This window comes from Solanum tuberosum, unplaced genomic scaffold (genome assembly GCF_000226075.1).
Source record: "Solanum tuberosum cultivar DM 1-3 516 R44 unplaced genomic scaffold, SolTub_3.0 scf00069, whole genome shotgun sequence".
NCBI lineage: Eukaryota > Viridiplantae > Streptophyta > Magnoliopsida > Solanales > Solanaceae > Solanum > Solanum tuberosum.
The window spans coordinates 1,257,353-1,271,239 of record NW_006238995.1 but is presented as its reverse complement, the minus strand read 5'-3'; the positions used below and the strand labels follow the sequence as shown (position 1 = coordinate 1,271,239).

At 36.2% G+C, this 13,887-nt stretch overlaps 1 long non-coding RNA gene across 1 annotated transcript; it reads left to right on the top strand.

Moving 5' to 3' along the window:
- The first annotated feature begins 1,156 nt into the window (after nucleotides 1-1,156).
- On the top strand, nucleotides 1,157-1,644 carry LOC107060255 (uncharacterized). Its single transcript, XR_001473234.1, has 2 exons — nucleotides 1,157-1,277; nucleotides 1,614-1,644. It is a non-coding gene; the product is annotated as an uncharacterized lncRNA (long non-coding RNA).
- Nucleotides 1,645-13,887: the final 12,243 nt, after the last annotated feature.

Here is a 13,887-nt window from a genome sequence, read left to right as displayed (position 1 = left end):
GAAAAATTGATGCTTACATTTGGTAATGTTGGTCGAACAATGGGAGGGACAATCTTTCTACCCCTTTTTTGGAGGGTTTTCAGATCTTTTGAAGTAGTTGCATGTACTTTCTTCTTCGATTTTTTCTTGCTAGAACTTGAATTTGTCAATGGTTATCGAAATAGACAAACCTTTTAGAACTGAAAACCTTTGTTGTTCGGATCTTCTGAATAAAAAAATTAGAGAATAGTTAGATGTTAGATGCATAATGCAAGATAAATCGATTGATACAAAATAAAAGAAAAAAAATGGCAAAAATTACAATGAAGACGATGAGAAACCCTATTTTGAACTCTGAATCCGGTTTAAAAGTGAGAGGATTCTTTTCAAATTCAAAATTATTTGAATTTGATAACTGAAATTGTAATGAGAGAGATTGGGGGGAGAAATTTAGGGAATGGGAAAGATCTAATTTTGCTTCAAACTAATAAAGTATCCGGTTAAGTTGAATTGGGGGAAATAAGGGATTTTGTATTTAGTAAAGAGTAGGGAAATATTGAGAATAGGTAAAGAAGTGTTGTGTATTTAAGTAATTTGTCCTTTTTTTTATGAGTTAAAGTTGGTTAAAAAAAAGTGTTTTTTTGAGTCATTTGGAGTTTCAGGACTCGGATCGGATTTCCGTCAATTCCGGCAGTTTTAGAATGTCGAAACGGGTCTGTGTGAAGTTACGGAGTTGAATTTGGAGTTGAAACGAAGAATTGAGGTCCTAAGTTGCTAAAGTTGTGAAATTTTGATAAAGAGTTGACTTTGGTCAACATATGAGGTTCCGAGGCTCAAATTGAAATTCCGAGAGTACCGTTGGTTTCAGGAGGCGATTCTAAGTCTAGAATGAGTCTTGGTTGAATTTTTAGACGCTCCGTTTGAGTTTTGATTTTTTTTGGCGTTAAACTAGTTTCTTGGCATCTTATTGAATTTCGGGTCAAGGAGTCCTCGAATTCAAATTCCGACGGTTCCATTGAGTTCGGAACGTCGAATTTAGTGGGGGTACATATTCAGTTTGTGTGCACGAGATTCCGAACGAATCCCGAGGGTCAAACGGGGACTTAAACTTTGGTGTTATATGTTGTTTCAGCTGCTGTGGTTTTTTAAAGCTGCAACATCAGTTGTTTCTTTCTTTTTTAAAGCCAAAACCAGTAGCCATTTTCCCCTAACTTGAAAAATACCCATTTCTCCATTTTTAGACTTTGAGAGCTCGAAAATAGGTGATTTCAAGTGGGTTTTCGCAAGGAATTCATTGGGTAAGTTATTTCCAACTTATATCTTTGATTTCCATCGATTATTTATGGATTTTAACATCAAAATTTCAGATCTCAACTGTAAAATTTGGGGTTTTTTTGCCTAATCCGAATTTAATAGAAAATTTGAGTTTGTGAACTCATTTCAACTCCTTTTTCGAAACGGTTTTCACTATTGGATTCTAAATTTCTTGGGGAACATTTTTCACTAAAAATTTCCAGATTTCGAGAATATTTTTCGGAACGAGATTTTTTTGACCATTTTACCCTTTTTCTCCAAATTTCACGATATTGGTGTTGTTAGATTCGTATTGATTGTGGGATTCCATTTATGAATAGATTGTGGTGATTTGGAGCGTGCTCGGAAGGGTAAAACTCAAATTTGAGTTACTAGTTGAAGTGTTTTGAGGCAAGTGACTTCTAAACTTTGTTAAACTCTTAGACTACACATGACTACTTTCCTAATTGTGTTGGGGAGTAATGGGGATTGAGGATGGGTTTTATTTGTTGATTGAAATTGTTGTAATTGAAAGATGGGGAATAAAACGAGCTAAATGTGTTATATGTGACTTGAATTTGTTGAATAAGTCATGTGATAACTGATATTGAGGGGATAGGAGAGCATGAGTAGGCTATGATTGATACAGACATTGATGTTGAGACAGATGATGTGTAATACTATGATGTGATCGTGATATGATTGTGATTGATGACATGTGCATATTCATTATTCATCCCATGTGTGAACTATCTGTTGCATGAGTTCTGAGACACTGATATGAGGATGGATGGATATGAGACACAGTTGAGACTAGCTCCGGCTAGAGATATATGAGATGGACTAGCTCCGGCTAGCGATTTGGATGCCGATGGGATCTGGTTCCGGCGGTGATACATGGTCCATGTGTGGCCCCCATGGGTTCTGATTTGAGTATTCAGCGCGGTCTGATTACGTCAACAGATGTGTATCTTAGGACAGACATGCATCACGACTACATGACATCATTATTGCATTTGCATCGCATTTGACTTCATCTTTGTCTGTGGTGTGTGGATTTTACCTACTTGCTCCTCTTCATGTGATATATGATCTATTTGCTCTTATATGAGGATATGAGGTTGATGTTGAGATACTGTTGGATATATCTGTTGATTATGAATTGTGTAGTATAGGTTGTTGGTTCGCTGTTAGAATGAAGTTTCGGTGGTTCGGTTGGGATTGAAAGGAGTTGTTTGTAGCTGCTAGTTTAGCTTAGTTTTGTGTTACTTGCGAGTACCTGTTGCTTTTGGTACTCACCCTTGCTTCTACACAGTTGTGTAGGTTGACAGCTCTATCAGATCCGGCTTATTACTCATCTTCAGATTAGAGCTTCCAGACTTACTTGAGAGGTAGCGGTTCATTCCAGACGTGCCCTCAAGTTATCTATATTTACTGTTCTGTTCTACTCTAGAACTTTACTATGAAACTTGTATATTTTATTCAGATTCTGTATTAGAGGTTTGTACATGTGACAACCAATTCTGGGGTTATGTTGAGTTTATTTAAAGACTTCCGCTTATCTTTCTATCTTATTCTTGTTTATAAATTCTGTATCGTCGGGTTTTGGGTGTTAGGCTGACGTGTCCGGTGGGGTTTGGGCACTTGCCATCACATCTGGTTTTGGGGTGTGACATTCTACCTATTTTTCAATAACAATATTCCCTACTTTTTATTTTTGTTGCATATCATTTATTAGGTCATGTCGTTTTAATGGTATGTGAAACTTGCTATGTTAGTGGAAAAAATATATTAATGTTATTCGATCAACCTTGATATATGTGTAGTATTTGGGGATATATTGAATCACATTTCAATTATATTCTACTTCTTATCACATTATAAAATTTAGTTTTATTTAGTATATATAATGAGTATTTTCAAGTTTAAATTCATTGTGTATACATTGAGTTGTTTGTTATTTATTTAATATTGAAGAATAGTACAAAGAAAAAGATACATTTGTTAGTTACACTGCAGATTTTACAATGAAAATTCAATATGTATGATTCTTATGTCTAAAAGACACCTAATAAACTATGAAGTCTTATGTGTAAATATTCATTTGTAATTTCTAGTTTAATGATGGGTTAAATAAAAAATACAAAATTTATGCTATTATAAGTATAGGGTTTTGGTCCCCGAATCAGACAGAGTTTTGGTGTTTTTCTTGTCATCTAACCAGATGTGCTTTGCACATGTATTCCATGTTTAATTGTTTAGATGTCATATGAACATGTGAAGAGAACAACTACATTTTATCTTTTAGAACCATTTTTTGTTTATTAGTTTTTATTTTGTAAGTTATAACATAACATATGATGTTCATGTTGTTGGCTCTCATATTTGACTTCTCGATTGACTGTGTACATAAATCAAAGATAGTTATCTGACTGTCCGTAGTTAATTGAGAAAGGTTTCCTTTTTTTACTGGAAAAATAAAAAATTAAAATTAAAGAATATGTTCTATATGTGAAATCATATATATAATCACATGTTTATCTTACACCCAACAAAGATATAGTTCATATACTTGTAAACGATTTTTAATTTACTCAACCAAGCATGATTCATCAAAGGAAAAATAACAACACCGTATTATCACATATATAGGGGCGATATAATAATATGAAAAATTATTGGTCAAAAGTTAATATAAGAAAAGTTGAAAGATAGAAATAATTAATGTAATAACTATGAAATTTATAATATCATAACTAAGAATGTAAAAGAGTGGAGAAAATAGACAAATGCCTCCCTAACCTATTATCGAATTCTCAACTACACACTTATACTTTGCGGGGGTCCTATTACCCCCCATGAACTTTTTAAAAACAAAATATATACCACCCTAAAACTAGACAACCACATTCTCAACATGTAGTGATGCACGCTCGCTCCAGCTGTTTTTTTGTTTATATTATTTTTTTCTCTTTATCCCTTTTTTCATTAATTACAAAAATATGTACTCTTTTTATTCCTCCTTCTTCTTCTTTTCTCTTTTGTTTTCATTCCCTTCTTCCAAATCACTCACCCACGAAAAAAAATCAAAGCTATTTTTTTAATCATTTTTTCATCACTTTATAGCATCCTTCAGGCACCTTGACAAGCTTGATTACTCATCTCTTTTCTTTTTTGAATTTTTTTATTATGTTATTTCTTTGTCTCCATGACATCAAATTTGTAATATTTTATTTACAGATTGTCGATGGTTAAATTCTTGGTCACCAAACAACAATAGGGATTGAAGATAAGATCTGATGGTTGATGTATGTTACTGACCCAAAATCGGTGAGAAGGTAGATTAATGGTGTTGATATTTTGAACTAACTTGAGATTGATAAAAATAAAAAAAAGTTGGATGATGATCCACATCATATACCCAAAACTCATGTTTAGTTTGGTTTATGAAATTCATGATCGAAAAAATCTATTTTATAGTCATAATTGTTTTAATTAACTGGAATTCTCCAATAATTAAAAAAAATTCAATAATGGAATGAATTTTTATGATGGAAGGTGTTTAATAATTCTATTTTTTTTTGGTTTTGTTTCTCCTATCTTTCTTCTTCTTCTACTTTTTTTTCGGTCTTTACTCTGTGATTTTTTTTTTTGGAATAGTGAGATAATTAAGGAAAATTAGATTTTTTGACAATATAAGTAATAATTTTAAGATTATTTGATGATTTTAATGATGATTGGCAGCGTTAGTTGTAGAACCTAGTGAAGCAAATTGTTAAAAAAATATTAGAAAATGGATAAAAAAATGTGGTTAGTGCAGTGATGGTGGTTCAAGGTGGAGGAAATGGTGGTTTTGGGTGAATGTTGAGTAATGAGAAAGAGAGGGAAAAAAAGAAAAAGAAACAAAAACCTTAAAGAGAAAAGTAAAAAAAAACATATATTTAACAAAAAGTTAAAATAAAAACATTATTATAATTATTATTTACCAATTCTTTTGACTTCAACATGCCTCCAAGAGACTGAGGACACTCTATGTGCCATGCCAGCATCTAAGCGTGTAATTATTCCATTTTAAAATAATCGAGGGGGGTGATAGGACTCCCGTGAGGCATAATTGTGTAGTTGGAAATTCGATAATATGTTAAGGGGCATTTGACTATTTAAGAACGTTTGCAATAATTAGTAATACCTAAGAAAATTTATAATGTTATAACTAAAGAATTAATGTGCAATAACTGAATTTCTAATAAATTTTATACTGGCATATATTCACATATGATTCATATATATTCACATTTGTTGTGAGTTTTTTTCTAAAAAAAAGAACTCGAAACATTTTAAAATAATATATTTTAAAGTTAGAAGATCTTGTTAACTTGATAATACATTTGTGACATATATAATACTTTAACTTAAATACAAATACCTACCCATATATATATATTTGCATTACTGAAAAATATTTATCTAAAAAAAGCTAGCTATTAAATGAAAAATAAAAATTAAACTAATACAACATCAACTGACGTTATTACAAGTCATATGAACTTTTCATTGTCTAAAATACTGAAATATTAAAAAATAGTAAATAAGTAAAACAAAAAAGGTAATGTTTATATAGTAATAACTATTTTAAAGCAAACTTCCTGACAATCTAAATCACATAAGTAGCATTGATAAATAAAATCATTCTTATGTCAAATCGTGACAATTCTCTAAATTTCAGAAAAAAATATTCAGAAGTATATATGTACATCACAAGAGAAATTGTTAACAAAAATAAATGGATTTAGACTACATCACGTTAACTTCATGTATTAGAACATTACATACTGATGTATATATTAAGCAAACAAATAATTATTATATCATCAAAATTATTTTCCGCAATTACTCAAGGTTATGAAATATACCCTTCCATAACCCTCTTAGGATAGAACGACTTACTTCATCAGAATAGTGGTACCTCATATTCCGCTAAACTTTGAACTCATTAATGACAATAAATCACACAAAAAGAAATTAAAATGCAAGAAGAAGAAGAGTAGAAAATTAAACTAAATTGTTGAAAAATGAGAGGAAGCCTTTCTATTTATAGTCAACAAAGGGTAGTATGAACAAATGTTTTCTGTGTCTTATCTGAAAAGTCATGACATTTCCAAGAAGTCACAACCCTTTGGAAAAGCCATAACTTATTGAAAAAGTCACAACTCTTTGGAAAAGCCACAACTCATCAAAAAATTACAATCCTTTTAAAAAAGTCACAACTTGTTACGGCCCAAAAATGGACGTGATGGCACTTGTCTTATTCCACCAAGACAAGTCAGCCTAAAACTCAACCATTACGATAAAATGCGAAAATAAAATATAAGTAACTTAATAAAACTCCCAAAACTTGGTTGTCACGTGTACAAGCCTATAATGTCTTACACTAGAATTGAAAGAAAATACAAAGCCTGAAATGACATTGTTTCTAGAATAGAACAAGATCATAAATAAGGAGAAATAAGGTTTGCTGAGATGACAAGCAACTACCTCACAAACCTCCACAAGAAGCCTCAGACAAGGAGAAAAGAAAATATCACAAAGGTCCGGGATAGTAACCTACAAAAAAAATGTAGTAACAAGGGATGAGTACCAAACCACACGGTACTCAGCAAGTAAACTTCTAAACACAAGCTAAGGGAATAGAATACGGGTGTCATTTCCCGAGCCTACACCCTGGACGTGGCTGGCACTCGAAGACCATTGGTTGCCCCAAGCGAACCCTTGGCCTGGCTTACTAAACTCAGTGGAAGACAATATTCATACTTATAATGATACAATAACACTTAACTGAACTGAAATAATAAAATAACTGAGATGGATGTTGGGACAACCCCACAACATCCTAATGAACTAACTAGAAAGCAATGAAAATAGATCCTCCGGAATGCGCAGAGGCTCACCGTCTGACTCTGAACTGCTCACTGGATCATCGGTGCGCTGGAATGCCGATCCTAGTTACCTGTGTCTGCATCATAATAAGATGCAGGCCGATTGGTATCAGTACATTGAATGTACGAGTATGCGAGTTGGAATGCTAAAATAAGATAGGCTTGAAAAGAATTTGAAAGGAAACTGAAGAACTTACCTGGCTCAACTCAACTCAACATAACTAAACTCATTTCAAGATAAAGCAGTTTAAAACAAGTGCAATATAAAGAAAAGTTGTTTAAAACATGATGTCAACTCTGTGTGTATGCAAAGATACAAATAAACTGATGTATATAAAAATACAAAGTACTATTGTGGGAGTTTCTCTAACCGATAACCATCACATAAGAGCTGTTGTGATGTTACAACGATCTACCCTGACGCTGCCAGCGCATCCTATACCTTGCCAAAGACATAAGACCTGAACTATTAAGTGGATCCACTAGTCTATGCGAAAAGGATTCATCTAAAAAGTATGACCCTTTTCTACCCATGATGGCTACATGGTTTATGGAAACGCGAGTTATCTGAACTCAAGCTCGTCCCCATATCGGTGCTCAATACTACTCCTAAAATATGATACTAGCTCTTTATGTTTAAAAACATACTTCTTTCTGTGATTTGAGATTAGTGCTAAAAAACTTAGCTCAAAGGCTATCTTGGAAATCAAAGTTTCCCCTCTTGCTTCATTTAGAAAGCGATTATTCTTTTCTGAAAACTAGCTCGAAGGCTCTTTGGAAATCTCAGTTTTCGTTCTTATTTAATTGTGAAAATATTTTAAATCTCTTTGGGAATACTTAGTCCCCATATACTTTTTGAAGAAATGAACTTCAATTCATACTCTTTACTCTTTACTCAATTTGAAATTTAAGTCTTAAAACAAGGTTAAAAACATTTGCAAAAGACTTCTTGAAAAGACTCTGAGAACTTCCAAGACTTGGCTCTTGACTTTCCTTGACTTAGATCCTAACTTTCCTTGAATTGGATTATGGATTCAAGATTCATGATCTCATGTTTATTGTTGATTTCATGATGTTTAGATGTACCTTAGAGTGTTGGAATCAACTAGAAAACATAGGTTCATTGCTAAGGAACAAGTACAAAAAGATGGGGGAAGAATGGGAAGAACTGGTGTCCCTAACGCTCTGAGAGGCGCGGTGCGCTAGCCCTCAACATTCAGAGAACAAGTTGGGGCGCTCTAGCTGGCGTGTCGCCCCAGAGCCCCACATTCAGGGACTGCTTTGGGGCGTGCTGGCTGGCGCGACTCCCCACTCCTCTCCTCAGGTGTTTGACGACTTTTCTTCTCCGTTTTTCAACTCTAAACCGTCTAAACTTCATTGGTTATTTCCCCAAACACTTAGGATCATTTATACCCTCAATATATGATAGATTCAAACTGAAATTACACCCAGAAACATGAATCAAATCGCAAGAAACTTCAATAAAACAACCCGTAAGAGTTCAAACGAATTTCATCAAGAACTCAAAGGATTTACTTTCAAATCACACATATTTCGCTGAATTGAATCATGATTGGCACGTGGGTGAACTAACCCAGTGCTATGTGATCTCACATACCTTTTAGGGATCACCCCCGATGAAATCCACAAGCTACCCTTGACGAAATCGACGAATCTTGGACGTTCTTCTCCTTTCTTCTCTTTTCTCCTCTTCTCCAAGCCCTAGCGTAACATTAACTTTTCTAAAACTGACTAAAATCTGAATCTAACCCAATTAAACTCCTAAAAACGAATTAGAATAATTAGGTAAGGAAAATACTAAATTACCCTTCCAAAATCCGGATTAGACTTTCCTTAATCCAACAACCCAACTTCCAAAGGGTATAACTTACTCATACGAACTCGGAATCGCGCAAACTCGGCGGTGTTGGAAAGATCATTTCAAGAGCTTTCCAACCATTTTTGGATCTACACCTAAAGAATCCTGAGATAGGAGTTATGGTCATTTGAAGTTGACCAAAAACTCTCTTTTCCTAACTTAAACAATTTTCCAGATTTTTCATTATTTCCAAAAATGACTATTTCCAATTATTGGCTTCTTTCTAGTTATTTCAATTTGCGAGATGTTACAATATCTCCCCCTTGGGAACATTCATCCTCGAATGAGATTACTCTCACTAAGCTAAGGGTGTAACATCAAGTTCAAACACCCAACAACAAATGCAAACAAACAACATTCTCACTCATAATTTAAAGAGTACTAATAAGAGAATTAGTACCTTGGTCTATATTTTATCCGGATTCAAAGAGATGTGGATATCTTTTCTTCATGTCCTCTTCAGCTTCCCAAGTAGCTTCTTTTACAAATTGGTTCCTCTAAGGACCTTGACTGATGCTACCTCTTTTGTTCTCAACTTGCGAACTTGGTGATCTAGAATCTAAGCATGAATCTCCTCATAAGATAAACTCTCCTTGATCCCAATATTTTCAGTTGGTATGATCAATGAAGGATCGCCCATGCATTTCTTCAACATGGAGATGTGAAACACCGGATGAACCGTGACCAACTCTTGTGGTAGCTCCAATTCATAAGCTACCTTGCCAATCCTCTTGGATATTTGATAAGGTCCAATATATCGGGGACTAAGTTTCCCCTTCTTACCAAACCTCATAACACCCTTCATGGGTGAAACGTTTAGATATACCTAATCATCTACTCCGAACTCTAACGCCCTTCTCCTGATATCAGTGTAGAATTTCTGACGACTCTGTGCCGTTTTCAACCTCTCTTGAATCACTTACACCTTCTCCATAACTTGATGGCCTAAATCTAGTCCTATCAACCCTGCTTCACCAACTTCAAACCATCCAATAGGAGATCTGCATCTTCTCCCATAAAGAGCTTCATATGGAGCCATCTGGATGTTAGAGTGGTAACTATTATTGTATGCAAATTCAATAAGGGGTAGGTGATCATCCCAATTTCCTTTGAAGTCGATCACACATGCCCTCAACATATCTTCTAATGTTTGAATAGTGCGCTCTGCTTGCCCATCTGTCTGAGAATGAAAAGCAGTACTTAAGTTCACTTTTGAACCCAAACCTTTCTGAAAAGATTTCCAGAATTGTGCAGTAAATTATGCACCTTTATCTGAAATAATGGAGACTGGGACTCCATGAAGTCTTACCACCTCCTGAATATATAACCTGGCATAATCCTCTGTTGAATGGGTAGTCTTTACCGACAAAAAGTGGGCTAATTTTGTCATTCTGTCGACAATCACCCAAATAGAATCATGCTGCCTGCGAGACCTTGGTAAACCTGTGATGAAATCCATATTAATCATCTCCCATTTCCATTCTGGAAGTTTTATATTCTGCGCCAAACCACAGGGCCTTTGGTGCTCAACTTTCACTTGCTGGCAATTTGGACACTTAGCAACAAATTCGGCAATGTCCTTCTTCATGCTATTCCACCAATACACTTCTCTCAAGTCATGATACATCTTTGTGGAACCCGGATGAATGGATGAATGGAATATTTGGAGCTATGAGCTTCCTCCATAATCCTCTCTTGGAGTCCATCCACCATAGGTACACACAATCTACCTTGATATTTCAATACACCATCTCCCCCTTGTTCAAAAGCTAATACTTTTTGCTTTTGAACATTTGCCTTCAACTCAAGCAAAATGGAATCTTGGTCTTGTTTTTCTTTAAATTCTGACACTAGTGATGATTCAGCCCCATTCGTCACCATTATTCCTCCTTCTGTGGAATCCATAAGTCGGACTCTTAAGCGTGTAAGCCTATGCACATCTTTTGCTAACTCTCTCTTTTCTTCCTCAACATGGGCGGTACTACCCATAGACAACCTGCTCAAGGCATCAACATCAACATTAGTCTTACCTAGGTGATAAAGAATACTCATGTCATAATCCTTGAGTAACTCTAACCAACTTCTTTGTCTGAGATTAAACTCTTTCTGAGTGAACACATATTGAAGGCTCTTATGATCAGTGAATACATCAACATGAACACCATACAAATAATGGTGCCATATCTTCAAAGCGAATACCACAACAACCAACTCTAAGTCATGGGTTGGGTAGTTCTTCTCATGAACTTTTAACTGTCTGGAGGCATAAGCTATAACCTTGCCATTATGCATTAATACACAACCCAAACGAACTCTTGATGCATCATAATACACCACAAAACCTTGTGTACCTTCCGGTAAAGTCAAAACTGGGGCAGTAGTCAACCTCTTCTTCAATTCCTGAAAGCTTTTCTCACAAGCTTCAGACCATTGAAACTTGACTATTTTCTGAGTCAACTTTGTCAAAGGGGACGAAATGGATGAAAAACCATCTACAAACCTTCTATAATAGCCAGCCAAACCCAAGAAACTCCTAATATCAGTTGGAGACTGTTGAACTGCTTTTCCACTCTAAGACTGGCTCATTTGGAAACTGAAACTTGACTACTCGAGTTCTACAATCAACTGAGGCATAATAGGCATGAAGCCGGTCCATACCAAGAATGACATCAAAATCTACCATGTCCAACTCAATTAAATCAACCATGGTACTCTTGTGATTGACGGAAATGGGACAATCACGATAGACTCTCTCTGCTAAAATAGACTCACCAACAGGTGTAGAGACACTAAATGGTTCACTAAATTGCTCAGGAATAACATCAAAGTTCATAACAACATATGGAGTTACAAAAGATAAACTTGCTCCTGGATTTAGCAAGGCATAAACAGTAAAGTCACCAGTGACAACATCTGGTGAATCCTTTTGCTCTTGGCGACTGTTGATAGCGTATAAGCGATTTGTTCCTCCGCCAGTACCAAAAATAGCCCCTTTGGGTGCAATCCACCAACTGAAGAAGACTGGGCTCTATTGCCCCCATTACCATTTACCTGCTTGTTGTTTGGACACTCTTGCATGAAATGCCCATTCTAACCACACTTGAAACAACTAGTGGAGCCCTCACGACAAGTACCTGAGTGGTTCCTACCACACTTGGCGCATGCAGGGGGCTTACTACCCCCTTGCGCCACACTACCTTGAGAATATGCATGCTTAGCTCTGGAATTCTGACCATAGTACTCACCCTTGTTCGTAGATGCAGGTGCACTAGCAGATGATGGAGTAGGTCCCTTCTATTTCTGTTGGAGCGATGACCGATTGTCATTACTCTTCTGTTGCCCGGACTCATTCCCTGTCTTAGCCTTCTTGTTCTTGAACTCCTCTCTATCTCTCACCTTCTCTTCCTCTACCCGCTGCACATAGACCATTAACCTCGAAATGTCCATGTCCCCAATAAGCATTGCTGCTCGGCCCTCTTTGCTTGATAGACGGCCCAACCCAGCAACAAACAAACTCATTCTACTCCTCACGTCCTTAACCATCTCCGGAGCATAACGGAATAGTTGGGTGAACTTCAACCCATATTCATGAACACTTAGAGAATCCTGCTTAAGTGTGAGAAACTCACGTACCTTAGCCTCTTTCAATTCTCGGGGAAAGAAACACCCCAAGAAGGCCTCTTCAAAACATGCCCAACTCGCAGATGGTGCATCCTCAGCTCTACCCTAATTCCACTGATCAAACCAAATCCTAGCAACATTTTTCATCTGATATGCAGCTAGCTCAACTCTCACATTATCAGTAACATGCATCACATCGAACACCTTTTTCAGTTGCTCAATGAAGTTCTTTGGATCCTCTACAGTGCTCGAACCAGTGAAACTTTGGGGATCCATCCTCAAGAACTCATGAATCCTTGAAGTATCAGCCTTTTCTTGTCGAGCTCATCTCTGCTGCCCAGTTTGGTTGGTCACAACTTGACTGAGCGTCCTTATAGCCTCTCTGAACTCAACATTAGTAACTTTTCCTTGCGGTTGCACATCAGGTGCATTGGGTAACTCTTGCTTCTCAACATTCCTCCTAGCTGGACGACATCTGACTGCTCTTCGTGGAGGCATGATTATCTGAAACACGCGCATGCACAAATTAGATGGAAACTTTTTAGAGATAAACTCTAACGCATGAAATGAGTGTGAAAGAATTCCTAAATGTTGCAGCCTCCTAATTATAGATGTGGCGTGCTTCACACCGATAACTAGGACTCTATAGACACGGCTTCATAAACTCCCCAGCACTCTTGAACTCTGTGCTCTGATACCAAGTTTGTCACACCCCGAGCCTACACCTTGGATGTGGCTGGCATTCGAAGACCATTGTTTGCCCCAAGCGAACCCTTGACCTGGCTTACTTAACTTAGCGGAAGACAATATTCATACTTATAATGATCAATAACACTTAACTGAACTGAATAATAAAATAACTAAGAATATTTAAAGGTTATACATTCATTTTGGACAAAAGTGGCAACCCAAGTCTTAACAATAAGAAATGATAATGAAAAGACTCAAAGAACTAATATCTGACTGTCTATGAAGCCTCTAAATCAACTGAGATGGATGTTGGGACAACCCCACAACATCCTAATGAACTAACTAGAAAGCAATGAAAATAGATCCTTTAGAATGCAAGGAGGCTCACCGACTGACTGACTCTGAACTGCTCACTGGATCAACGCTGCACAGGGATGTCGATCCTAGTTACCTATGTCTGCATCATAAGACGATGCAGGTCAACTGGCT